Source organism: Bos indicus, chromosome 28, assembly GCF_029378745.1.
Source record: "Bos indicus isolate NIAB-ARS_2022 breed Sahiwal x Tharparkar chromosome 28, NIAB-ARS_B.indTharparkar_mat_pri_1.0, whole genome shotgun sequence".
Taxonomy (NCBI): Eukaryota; Metazoa; Chordata; class Mammalia; order Artiodactyla; family Bovidae; genus Bos; species Bos indicus.
The window spans coordinates 18,468,173-18,480,540 of NC_091787.1; the positions used below are offsets into that span (position 1 = coordinate 18,468,173).

At 35.6% G+C, this 12,368-nt stretch overlaps 1 protein-coding gene across 2 annotated transcripts in view; it reads right to left on the reverse strand.

The window, feature by feature from the left end:
* RTKN2 (rhotekin 2) overlaps nt 1-12,368 on the reverse strand; it is a 165,125-nt gene that overhangs the window by 117,254 nt on the left and 35,503 nt on the right. For both annotated transcript variants that reach the window (XM_070782163.1, XM_070782162.1), the window contains 2 exons: nt 5,296-5,370; nt 3,583-3,724 (listed from right to left, as the gene is read on the reverse strand). The gene's annotated coding sequence lies outside the window, so the exon portion shown is untranslated. The remainder of the gene's footprint in view (nt 1-3,582; nt 3,725-5,295; nt 5,371-12,368) is intronic.

A 12,368-nucleotide genomic window follows, 5' to 3' on the forward strand; every position in this document is an offset into this window, starting at 1 on the left:
CTCCTAGAAAGTAAGAAGTGCTACCTTTCGCCATCTCAGATGTTTGAGAGGTAACACTTGGGGGGTCTCTCATTTGACAGCTAACAGCCCACCCTCCTTGGGTTCCCACAGTAGGTAGAGTCTCACCGAACTGCCCAGGCATAGGAGCTTCAGCCGGAGATTGAGTGATGGAATTACTGTCCTATCAATGTCACTTCCCATTGCAAGTTCAACATTTAATATAAGTATCAGTTATAGCTAATATAACAAATACTTAATAATTAATTAACAGAAAATCAGTTTGGCATAAATGGACAGCCAATTTAGATAATACTAATAAATATTAAAGTATATTTTTCTTCTCTTTATTAACCATACTCCTTTTGTTAACTCTCTAAAAGGCCAAGAGAAAGAAAAATAGTAAATTTGAACTCAACTCTTACATAATAGACCCATTTTTTAAAAATGTGATTTGCCCCAGAACAGGTAACTTGCGGTTTCTAATATCCTCCTGAACATTCTTTTTTTTTTTTAAATCCCATTAAAAAACATTGTCTTGGTGCTTCCTTTACTCATCTGTTACCTTGAAGGTAATGAACTTAGAATGAACCTCACAGACTAGAGCTGTATCTTGAATTATATACATAAAAAAGAAGGAACTGAAGTAAAGATGCTAAGCAGAGGTGCAACATTTTCTGAAATGAATAAGCCATAATCTACAAACAGCTGAAGCATCATATAATCATAAGAAGAATATGCACAGAGTCTGAGGACTTATGAGCCCTATGACCTTGGGCAAGCTACTCAGTGTCCTTATCTATAAAACAAGTATAATAATACCCAGCTTGTCTTTTAAAAGTTGTTGAGGTACTCAAATGAGGTAAGATTTGTGAGAGTGCTTTGTAAACTGATTATCCAACACAAACATGAGGGATTGTTAGGCAGGAAGAAAACACCAATGCCTATGAGCGACCCAAGAACACTGAGAACTGAATGAGAAAAGCTTATATGAATGGGGTTGGATATAGTCAAAATATATCATTCACCACTGAAAAATAATTAATACCTAGATTATATAGACAGAATTCCTGCAGATCAGAAAAGTCCAACTGGAAAATGATCAAAAGTTATGGTAGGCACGTATCACAGGACAGTAAATCCAAATGACAAAATGTGTAAAAAGCTGCTAGACTTTATCATTAGTTTTAATCTGTACATGGAGGTACTATTTTATAATCACTAGACTGGTAGATAATAAGTTTGATAATACTAAGGATTGGTGAAGATACAAATCAAGAAGATACTATATACTGATAGAGGGGATGTAAATTTGTTAAATTACTTTGGAAAAAAACTTCAGAGCTATCTTGTAAAGTTGAAAATGCAAATGCCCAGCAGTTCCACTCTTAGGCCTGTACATCCTGAGATAACTTTTTGCAATCGTGTGCCAGAAACATTGCTTGCAATCACAAAAATATTAAGGCAAGCCAAAAGTTCATTTCAGGAGAACGGGTAAAAAAAACTGTGGTGATTTACCCAATGAAATATTATATATCAATAAAAATGTATAAACCGTAGATACATGTAATGTCATGGTTGAATCTTAGAAATACTGAATGAAGCAAGTTAAAGAGGAGTATATAAAATATATAATTTCTGTAAGACTAAGAGAATCTAAACAGTACACTGTTTAGGAATACATACATATGGTAGAGGTTTATATTATAAGAGAGTGCTAGAAGCAAAGCTCAGGACTGTAACAATCCCTGGGAGAGAGGCAATGGGATGGAATCAGAACACACTTTAGTAATGCTAATGCTTTAGTTCTTAAGTTAGGTGATGGGTTCACATTTTAATGTTTACCTGGTAGGTAACTTACCTAAATATTCTTTTATATGTCTCAAACATTTCATAATAAGAAATATTGCTACAATATTTACAGTATTCTTATATAAGTTAAATAATGGTGATAATGTATGGTATTTTAAAAGATACTTACCAAAATAATAATACATTTTTTGGCTTACAAAATTAGATTTACATTTAATTCATTTCCGGTACATATTATACTATGTGAAAGTTACAAGTACAGCTGTAATACATTGGTGCCTGTGCCCAGTGAGAGACGAGAACTGGCCATCTGGCCATCTGGCCATCTGGCCATGTGGATTTATCTGTGAACACTTAAGAGCCATTCTTTAAAAGCTTGGGTGAGAGGAGGGGGTGGAATTTGCAAAGGATGAGAGGTTTTGTCAGTAGGTGGGGATGAAATTAAGTGCAATTTGAGTTATTACTGTTAATAGGACCTGCATATTACACAGAGGCCTTAGGATATTCGAATGGCATTAAAATCGGAGGGCTCCATACCAAGCAAGCAATCAGCCAGAGGAATTAGTTTTAAGATTTTAATCAATGATCCTCAAACTATAGCACACAAAGACTTTTCAAGGTTTATAAAGGCATGGGCACTTTTAAAGGAATCACCATCATGGTCTTCAACTTATGTTCTCCATCCTAAAATTGATCTACATAACAACCTGCCTGCTCTCTAGGCTTCACGTAGGTCCCGTTTTCACAGCCACCTTTTCCCACTTGACAAAAGAAGGGCATCACGTTCACCCATTCCTATTGTGTGCCCCAGGGTATAAAAACCATCTGGGAGCCAAAGGGACAATTAAATTTATTGGTGTTGATGTTGCTGTAAGCAATGAACCACAGGCTTAGGGCTTACATTCATAAAAATGAAAACCAGATGTAGACGTGATATTAAAAGCTGTCTCATTCTAGCATTATTTAATATTCACCCGTGGATACATAAACTAACTGGAGGGAAGAAAAGGCTCATCCATCTCATCATGAGATTCATTTCCGGGAAAATTTTACTTTTGATGTTTAATATTGATTCATCATAATCTGTAATCAACTTATTTTGTTTTTATCAGCTAGGTACTACTAATAATTTTAATAATGCAACCCAAAAGAAAACTCTTGACAATGAAATCTAAAATTCCAATTAACATGTGTATGTTTGTGGCAGAGAAACATGATAGGATGAGCAATAAAGACCTCTTAAGCGTAAAAATATTTTATACAAGCACAAAATTTTGTGGAGGAAGTGGAATAAAAATACAAGTTCAAGTAGGAAGAGGAACACTAAAACTTACAGATGAAGTTGTTCATGTATTTAAATGGTGGCTGAGTCTTTGGCATTTTGGGTTCCATTGGACACAGTAAATATAATGTTTTAATTTTAAATTATAATTTTTCAATACATCAGCAATTGCATCGTTTGTAACTATTTAGATGTCTGCTAAAACATAACAGATGACACCTTAAAATATATGTAATGGATCAAATTTTTTTAGGTGTTTTACACAAAAATGTTTTAAAAAAATTCTGATTTGGATATCTAATAGCATCACACTATAGTACCCAAACACATCTATGTTTAACAGAGGACGTACACCTGCAAACTCACCTCCTCAAATATTTCTCTAATTCTTCTTCCACTTTGCACCCACCCCTACATGGTCTCTCATACGGACCTCTAGTTTCCAGAATGGACCCAGCTCCTTCTCTAGGTAACTGTTTTTCTTTACGTACCTTAGTGCCATGAGTTAGGCTAAACCTTTTTCTTCCTACTTTGGTTCTTTAATGGTTCTCCTTATGAATATTCACCATTGTCTTCTTTTCAAAAGTGGCCAAGATACTGCTCACATAACATTTTTAATCAGCTTTTCAAGTTCTGACAAAATAAAAAAGCCTGTTGGAATTTTTATTAGAATCTCACTGAATTTAGAAGGAAATGATATATTTAGGATATTGGCATTCCTATCTATGAACATCACATATGCTGCAAATTTAGATCTTCTTTAATGTCTTTCACTGAAGTTTTACAGTTTTTTCTACATAAGCCTTCCATATCTTTTGTTCCATTTTTAGATTCCTATATCTCGATATTGGAAATAAAGCTTTAAAGATATGTATTCTATTTGTGATTAGTGTATAGAAATAAAACTGATTTTCATCTGTTGATTTTATATCCAGCTACCATGCTAAAGGCAATGGCACCCCACTCCAGTACTCTTGCCTGGAAAATCCCATGGACGGAGGAGCCTGGTGGGCTGCAGTCCATGGGGTCACACAGAGTCGGACACAACTGAAGTGACTTAGCAGCAGCAGCAGCAGCAACCATGCTAAAGGGCTTGTCTGGTCGCTCAATTGGTAAAGAATTCTCCTGTGATACAGGAGTACGTAGGATAGACGGGTTCAGTCCCTGGGTTGGGAAGATCTCAAGGGCACGGCAACTCATTTCAGTATTCTTGCCTGAGATTCCCATGGACAGAAGACCCTGGCAGGCTGTAGTCCATGAGGTCACAGACACAAATGAAGTGACTGAGCGTGCATGCAGGCAGCATGCTAAATTCTCTTATCATTCCCAATAAACTATGGGTTTGGGCGGGCATTCTATGTAGATGACTAAGTGTGAATCATAACAATTTTGTTTCTTTCTTTTCTAATTCTTGTTATTCTTTTTACCTGACTTAACTGCAGTGGCTAAGGCAGGCGGCCATTATAGTGTTGAAGTGGTGATATCGGGCATTTTTGTTTTCTTCCTCAATTTGAAGGAAATGTTTCTAATGTTGATTTCTTTATCTCTGTAAGTATACATATTCACCCTGTAAGTTTTGATTTATGTTCTTCATTAAAGCATTAACTCTTCAAAAGTTGCCTCTCCTCTGTTCTCTCTATTCTGTCATTTCAGAACTGAAGTTTGTGTTCAAATTCGGCTAGCCTTGACTTTCTTCCAGAGAGGATTTGTCTTTGCTTCTTCTGGGAGCCAAAAGGCTCTAGGTACCTGAGACCAGTTAGGCCAGATTCTCAGGCTTACTATAAGGATCTCAGGTACAGGTCCTTCTACTTGCCACTGACAGCAAAACCCTTTGTGTATGTGAGTGTGTGTGTGTGTGTGTGTGTGTACATACACGTGTGCACATATAGCTTACAGCTCTGGTTTCAACTCAAGGTTTTTTGTTTGGTTGGTTACTATTATTCTGATTTTAGTCCCTTAGAGATTTTTCTTTCTGGAGATCTCAGCAATGCTATAAAAGTTATGTTTTATGCAAAATTTATGGTTCCTGCAAATTTATGTTTAATGGTTTCAGGAAACAAAATATTATTCACAAAATCCACTGTGCTGCTTATATTGAAGTCCACAAGTAAGGATATTTGAACAGCAAAAAATAGAAGAAGTAAATAATTACAGAATAAAAAGCAATCTTAAATTGCACATATTTGATTTTAAGAAAAACTCACCGTATTATCTCTTTCTCCTTCTGTAAATATAGCCACCAGGAACAGCTGCTCAATGTCCCAACAAGGTCATATTCCCTGATGTTCATTTTGAATGTGTCCAAAAAGGAAAATGGAAAGACAGAATTTTTAAAAGGTTATAACAGAGAGTCATGGAGAATAAATGGACTGGAAAGCCCCTTTCAGGTCTAATCAAGGAACATTTCTCTCCTCTTGGGATAAAGGATCCTTACAATATCTGCCTGCTGGGATTTCCCACCTGCTACATATCAGTAACTGCTGTGTCTCCCATTTTTCTCCAGGGAACAGTTATTGATGTTACCATGAGCACATTTTACCTGTGTGTATTGGATGTTTGGGGAACAAATGACTTGCCTTTTTAGTTCATAGGTTTTTAGTTCATAGTTCAAGAGAAGCCATACCCAGACATGAAGTGAATTTCTTCCTGATGTAGAAACTGTAATATATCACCCATAGAGCTTGCTCTTTGAACTTGATGACCTCATTGAAAGGCCCTTCGGGCACTGTTATTATCAGTGACGTTCACAAAATATTTCTGGTTTGGTACCCTTGTTCATAGATTTGCCTGTTTTTCATCTTGCAAAACTGAAACTCTATGCCCATTAAGCAAATATTCCCTATTCTCTCTCCTCCTAGCCCCTGCTAACCACATTCTTCTGTCTGTCTCTATGGTTTTGATTACTCTAGGTATCTCATATAAGTGGAATCATACACTATTTATCATTTTATGGTTAGCTTATTTTATATAGCTTAATGTCCTCAAGTTTCATCCACATTGTAGCGTATGTCAGAATTGCCTGAGAGTCATGTTTTGGCTGATGGATCGTGAGCAGAAGTGTCTGTCCAGCAGCTTTAAGAGCAAGTGTGTGATTTGATATAATTTTCTTTCCTTGTGTCCCAGTGACAGGCAACCTTACAGACAATGGATGGTACAATACCCTGGGTTTCAGAGTGAGAGAACTAGAGAACCCATAGACGTCTAGTGATGGACATGTATTATAAGCAAGAAATGCATCTTTGTTGTTTTGAGCCTCTGGACCTGGGGATTGTTTGTCACTACAGCATTACCCAGCCCATTTTGATAGATACAAGTACCAGACTAAGAGATGGTATTTACATTATAGTCTTAACCCTGCCACCTATCTATATGCCAAGTCACTTGACTTCTTTAAATGTAAGTTTTCTCACTTGTGATAGGATTAGTCATTCTCCCTTCTCTGCTTCACTGGATTTTTTTTTTTTTTGGATCCAGTATTTGTGAAAGTGAAAAATGTAAAGCATGTGCAAATATATACCAGTAGTATCATTAACACCATTGGATTGGTTTATTCTCCCCTGTATAATGCCAATCTCCAGAAAAAAAAAAAATTAGAGAAATTATGAAAAGTCAAGAATGTATTTAAATCAGGTAACAGTGAATGGATGACTTGATCATTTCAGCTTGAAGTGGTAATATTTCCACCTAAAGTAGCTAAATAACTATGCACACCTTCTCTTATAACCATGAAACCTCTTTAAAAAGTCTTTAATGCTTTTGAAATTTTATTGTAAGTTAAAGAGTTGTAACTAACAAAAGTAAAACCGAAGGTAATTTTAGAAGAAATAAAGTTTATTTTGGCCTTAGAAAATATGACAGTTTTGTGATATCAAGGTGAGAATTGAGATGGCTTGTTTACCAATATCAGTCAAGCTGATTAAACTTTGTTTTCAAACTCCATCTGCCTTTCCTTCACCCCCACTTTCTGAATTTCAAGGGCTTGACCCCTATCTTCCATTGTCATCCTCACATTAGAAAGAATGAATCATAGAGTCCTGTAAAAATGCCCTTTTCTATGGGCACCTAAAGACAGGAGAATCCGGTGACCGCTTTGCCGAGTGTGTGAGCATGTTGAGCAGTTCTGCACTGGTTAATGACAACCACAAACTGGTCACTAGAGGTGTTTGTGAGAGACATTCTGGGTCTTATGGGAATGTTGTTTTTGGCTTGCCGTTTGTTGTGTTATGAATGGCCAGGCAGGGAGGGCAGGGCTCCGTACTACTTCAGTGAAGTGCTATGCTGGCTGGTGCTGACATAGTAATGAAGATGATGTGATGAATAATTATATATGAAACTCTGAGTTACTTCTTCAATCATTTCTTTGTTACTTACAGAAAAAATATTCATTTGTAAAACATTCACTAAACTCTTTAGTTGAAATTTAAGTATAATAAGTATATAGTATCAACAAGAAACTGCTGCTGCTGCTGCTAAGTCGCTGCAGTCGTGTCCGACTCTGTGAGACCCCATAGACGGCAGCCCACCAGGCTCCCCCGTCCCTGGGATTCTCCAGGCAAGAACACTGGAGTGGGTTGCCATTTCCTTCTCCAACGCAAGAAAGTGAAAAATGGAAGTGAATTCGCTCAGTCATGTCCGACCCTCAGCGACCCCATGGACTGCAGCCTTCCAGGCTCCTCCGTCCATGGGATTTTCCAGGCAAGAATACTGGAGTGGGGTCCCATTGCCTTCTCCGCAACAAGAAACTAGTCACTTTTAACTCAAATAATGTAGTTCTGAGTTCTTCAAAGGATATTTGTGCATGCTAGAGGCTGTAGTCATCAGATATACATCTCTTTTTTATGTCCTGACAGTATGTTCACCTTTTGGGCTTTCATTTCTTTGCTTTGTAGATGTTAGCATAATGATGTCACTCTTTCTCCCTAGCATAGTATAAATAAAACCTGAGATTTTACCTGCAGGTTTAATGTGTAGCTTCCTTAATGTGTAGCTTTAAAACTTTGAAGAATTCTATGTACTAATCATACACTTGATTCATATTTGAAAAATATCTAACCAAAATATTCTTTTATATATAGCTGGGCTGAGAAAGGATATTTATATTAAATAGAAAAGGTGAATACTATAAAATAAAATGAACATATAAGATACAAAAAAAAAGAAAAAATGAGGTGATGTCCTTCTTGAAAGAACTTTCTTCTCAATGCCCAATATCTTATTTTTCTCCATGGTTTTTATTTAATTGAATTCTAGTTCACATCTTTGCTTAATAGTTTCTTATGTTCAAGATAATTATAGAAATTACATACAAAATGATATGTATTTTATTACCTAATGTGAAATTAGTTTCTACTTTTGAACATTACATTTGTTTACTGAAACTAAATTTGCCTCTATTAACTGTTTCAAATTCATAAGATTAAAAAAATTAAAAATAATGGTTAATGAAATCAGGATTGTCTTAAGTTACTTTTTAATATACTGCAGTTTAACAAAAATGAGCTTTATAAGTTGAAAATGTCTATAGAGACAATTTTCAAAATTCTTAAAAGCCCTTAGTGTATCTTTTTTTTCCTATATCTTAATTCATCAATAGGAGAAACCAATTGTTGATTAAGAATGTTAATCACCTTTTTTATTCAAACTGAGCATGTTAATCAACTTTTATCATTCAAACAAAATATTTCCCCCTGAAAAAATTGTAGGTGGTCCAGAAAATTTATTTTAATAGAATGCCAGGTTAGATTTGTTAAGTAAATAGAAGATCTTACAACATGTATTTTGAATTGGAGAATGATTAAGTAATTATCACCAAATGTATAAGATAGATGCTATACTATGTTTTCCTACCATACCAAGTAAAATCTATCCTGTAACAGTGTTAGCAAAAAAGAGATCTAGGTTGATGTTGATTCTTTATGGCTTATTAGGTCAGAATTTCTGTGACTATTGCTAAAATGGATCATAGGACTTTCAGAACAAAAAAGATTTATCACAGAATTTTAGAAATTAAAACAAGTTGTTAGAAATTATCTATCTAGTTCTAGTCCACAATTTTATAGAAGAGGATTAAAATAAGGTAATGATTATGAAGTGAAGTGAAAGTCGCAGTCGGGTCCGACTCTTTGCGACCCCATGGACTATATCCATGGAATTCTCCAGGCCAGAATACTGGAGTAGGTAGCGTTTCCCTTCTCCAGGTGATCTTCCCAACCCAGGAATCGAACCCAGGTCTGCTGCATTGCAGGCAGATTCTTTACCAGCTGAGCCACATAATGATTATAAAATGTTATAAAAATAGCAAAAGAATTTACTCCTTATTAGGTACAGTTAATATGCAACCAGGGCATACTGGCAATCTCTTCCTAAAGATCTTTAGTAATATGATAAATTGCTAGCTTTCACTTATTATGTACTTGTATGAACATTGATATATACTACTAAAGGCATTTTGAGGTGCAATTCCTATATCTGATAAAAGAACATTTCACAAAGTCAATTTCTGATGTGACCTTTTTGGTGACAACATTTACTGAAGGGCATGAATTGACTACTTACAGTATTGGCAAAGGTTTCACCCAGGTTGCAATTCATGATTTCACCAATGGCCATCTCCTCATGTTCATCAATTTCAATAGAAATATATGAAAAGTTCTTGCTACTGTTTCTCTTTCCAACTGTGAGTCCGAAAGTTCTAAGTCGTGTTGGACATGTAGACGGTTAAATGTAAAGAAGAGAGTGAGAAGGAAAAGACGCCTAGTATTGAAGATCCTGCTGGGCCACTTGTTCTCCTGCCTTCCGTACCCAGTTGTCGTAGTTTATAAATGATGCATTAATCAGCCAGGAGCTCAGGGGTTGTGACAGTTCCAAGTCTTTTAAATAAAACACCTCCCTTTACTGCACTGTGGTACAGCTGCACTTGCCAAAAAACAAATATATTAATTTATCCACTGAGAAAGTAATTTTTTTTCTTTCAAGAAGAAGCAGCAATTTTTCTTTTCAAATTTAAAGCAAAATCTAGCTTTTAAGATAGAGCTCTTGACCAAGAGTCACTTGTCTCTCAAGAGTCAGCCTCACTAGAGGAGAACATAGGCAAAACACTCTCTGACATACATCACAGCAGGATCTTCTATGACCCACCTCCCAGAATATCGGAAATAAAAGCAAAAATAAACAAATGGGACCTAATTAACCTTAAAAGCTTCTGCACATCAAAGGAAACTATCAGCAAGGTGAAAAGACAGCCTTCAGAATGGGAGAAAATAATAGCAAATGAAGCAACTGACAAACAACTAATCTCAAAAATATACAAGCAACCCCTACAGCTCAACTCCAGAAAAATAAATGACCCAATCAAAAAATGGGCCAAAGAACTAAATAGACATTTCTCCAAAGAAGACATACAGATGGCTAACAAACACATGAAAAGATGCTCAACATCACTCATTATCAGAGAAATGCAAATCAAGACCACTATGAGGTACCATTTCACACCAGTCAGAATGGCTGCGATCCAAAAGTCTATAAATAATAAATGCTGGAGAGGGTGTGGAGGAAAGGGAACCCTCTTACACTGTTGGTGGGAATGCAAACTAGTACAGCCACTATGGAGAACAGTGTGGAGATTCCTTAAAAAACTGGAAATAGAACTGCCTTATGATCCAGCAATCCCACTGCTAGGCATACACACTGAGGAAACCAGAAGGGAAAGAGACATGTGTACCCCAATGTTCATCGCAGCACTGTTTATAATAGCCAGGACATGGAAGCAACCTAGATGTCCATCAGCACATGAATGGATAAGAAAGCTGTGGTACATATACACAATGGAGTATTACTCAGCCATTAAAAAGAATACATTTGAATCAGTTCTAATGAGGTGGGTGAAACTGGAGCCTATTATACAGAGTGAAGTAAGCCAGAAGGAAAAACACCAATACAGTATACTAACGCATATATATGGAATTTAGAAAGATGATAACAATAACCCTGTGTACGAGACAGCAAAAGTGACGCTGATGTATAGAACAGTCTTATGGACTCTGTGGGAGAGGGAGAGGGTGGGAAGATTTGGGAGAATGGCATTGAAACATGTGTAATATCATGTATGAAACGAGCTGCCAGTCCAGGTTCAATGCACGATACTGGATGCTTGGGGCTGGTGCACTGGGACGACCTGGAGGGATGGTATGGGGAGGGAGGAGGGAGGAGGGTTCAGGAGGGGGAGCACATGTATACCTGTGGCAGATTCATTTCGATATTTGGCAAAACTAATACAATTATGTAAAGTTTAAAAATAAAATAAAATTAAAAAAAAAAAGAGTCAGCCTCAGTGTTGTTAAATTCATTTTCAGGTTTTATTAGAGAAAGATTTCCATTAGAAGTATAGCCAGCATAGGATTTTACCTGCTTGATTTTACATATCTAATTTTTCAAATGGAAAGTACAACAAAAGACTTGCCACCTTTACCTTCACCATCAGCCTCAATACTTCCATAGAGAATTTGTAAATTTCTGTATGTTGAATTAAGTAATTCCTCAGCATCATTATAATTCTGTGGCAATAAACCCCAAATTAACAAGGTTAATATCAAAAGGTTATACAAAACTAGATAAAATGTCAGTCTGATGCCATAGTAATCAATTTAAAAAATGAGACTACAAATCTGAGTCTATTATTATGATCATCATATTTATGATTGTATGAATAAAGTTATTCATTCCAGAATGTTAACAAGATGTCTTTCATGTATCATTAAAATAACTTGTTTCAAATACTTGGCTAAATTATTGAAGTACTTTCAATATTAATAATTTTGTACAAATGTCTAGCAAGAATAACCAGTCAAAATTAAGTAACCATCAATTAGGATAGATTATTTCTGTTGGCTCTCATTTGCTTTCCTAATAATCAACTTGATTTTTTTCTAAAATAGGTCAATATGAAATGAGTGCTAGTCATTTCACACTTCTAGCTTTTAATAAACCAAAACTGTTTAAAGAAATTAGTGATTCTCTTGTAAGTTATTAATCTTTACAGATATATCATGTTTTCATCCTTTAAATTTGATATGCTCATTTTCTCTTTAATTATCATATACTAGTATGATAATAGCACAGTAATTTTATCAGTTCTATTTCTAATAAATTTTGTAAAATTGATTTACTCTAAAATTAATCATATATGACTATAGCACAAGCATCATTCTCATTATTACACTATTGATTAAGGGGAATTTATTTTCAAGATGTTTAGCTTAAAATATAAAAGAGGGCATTA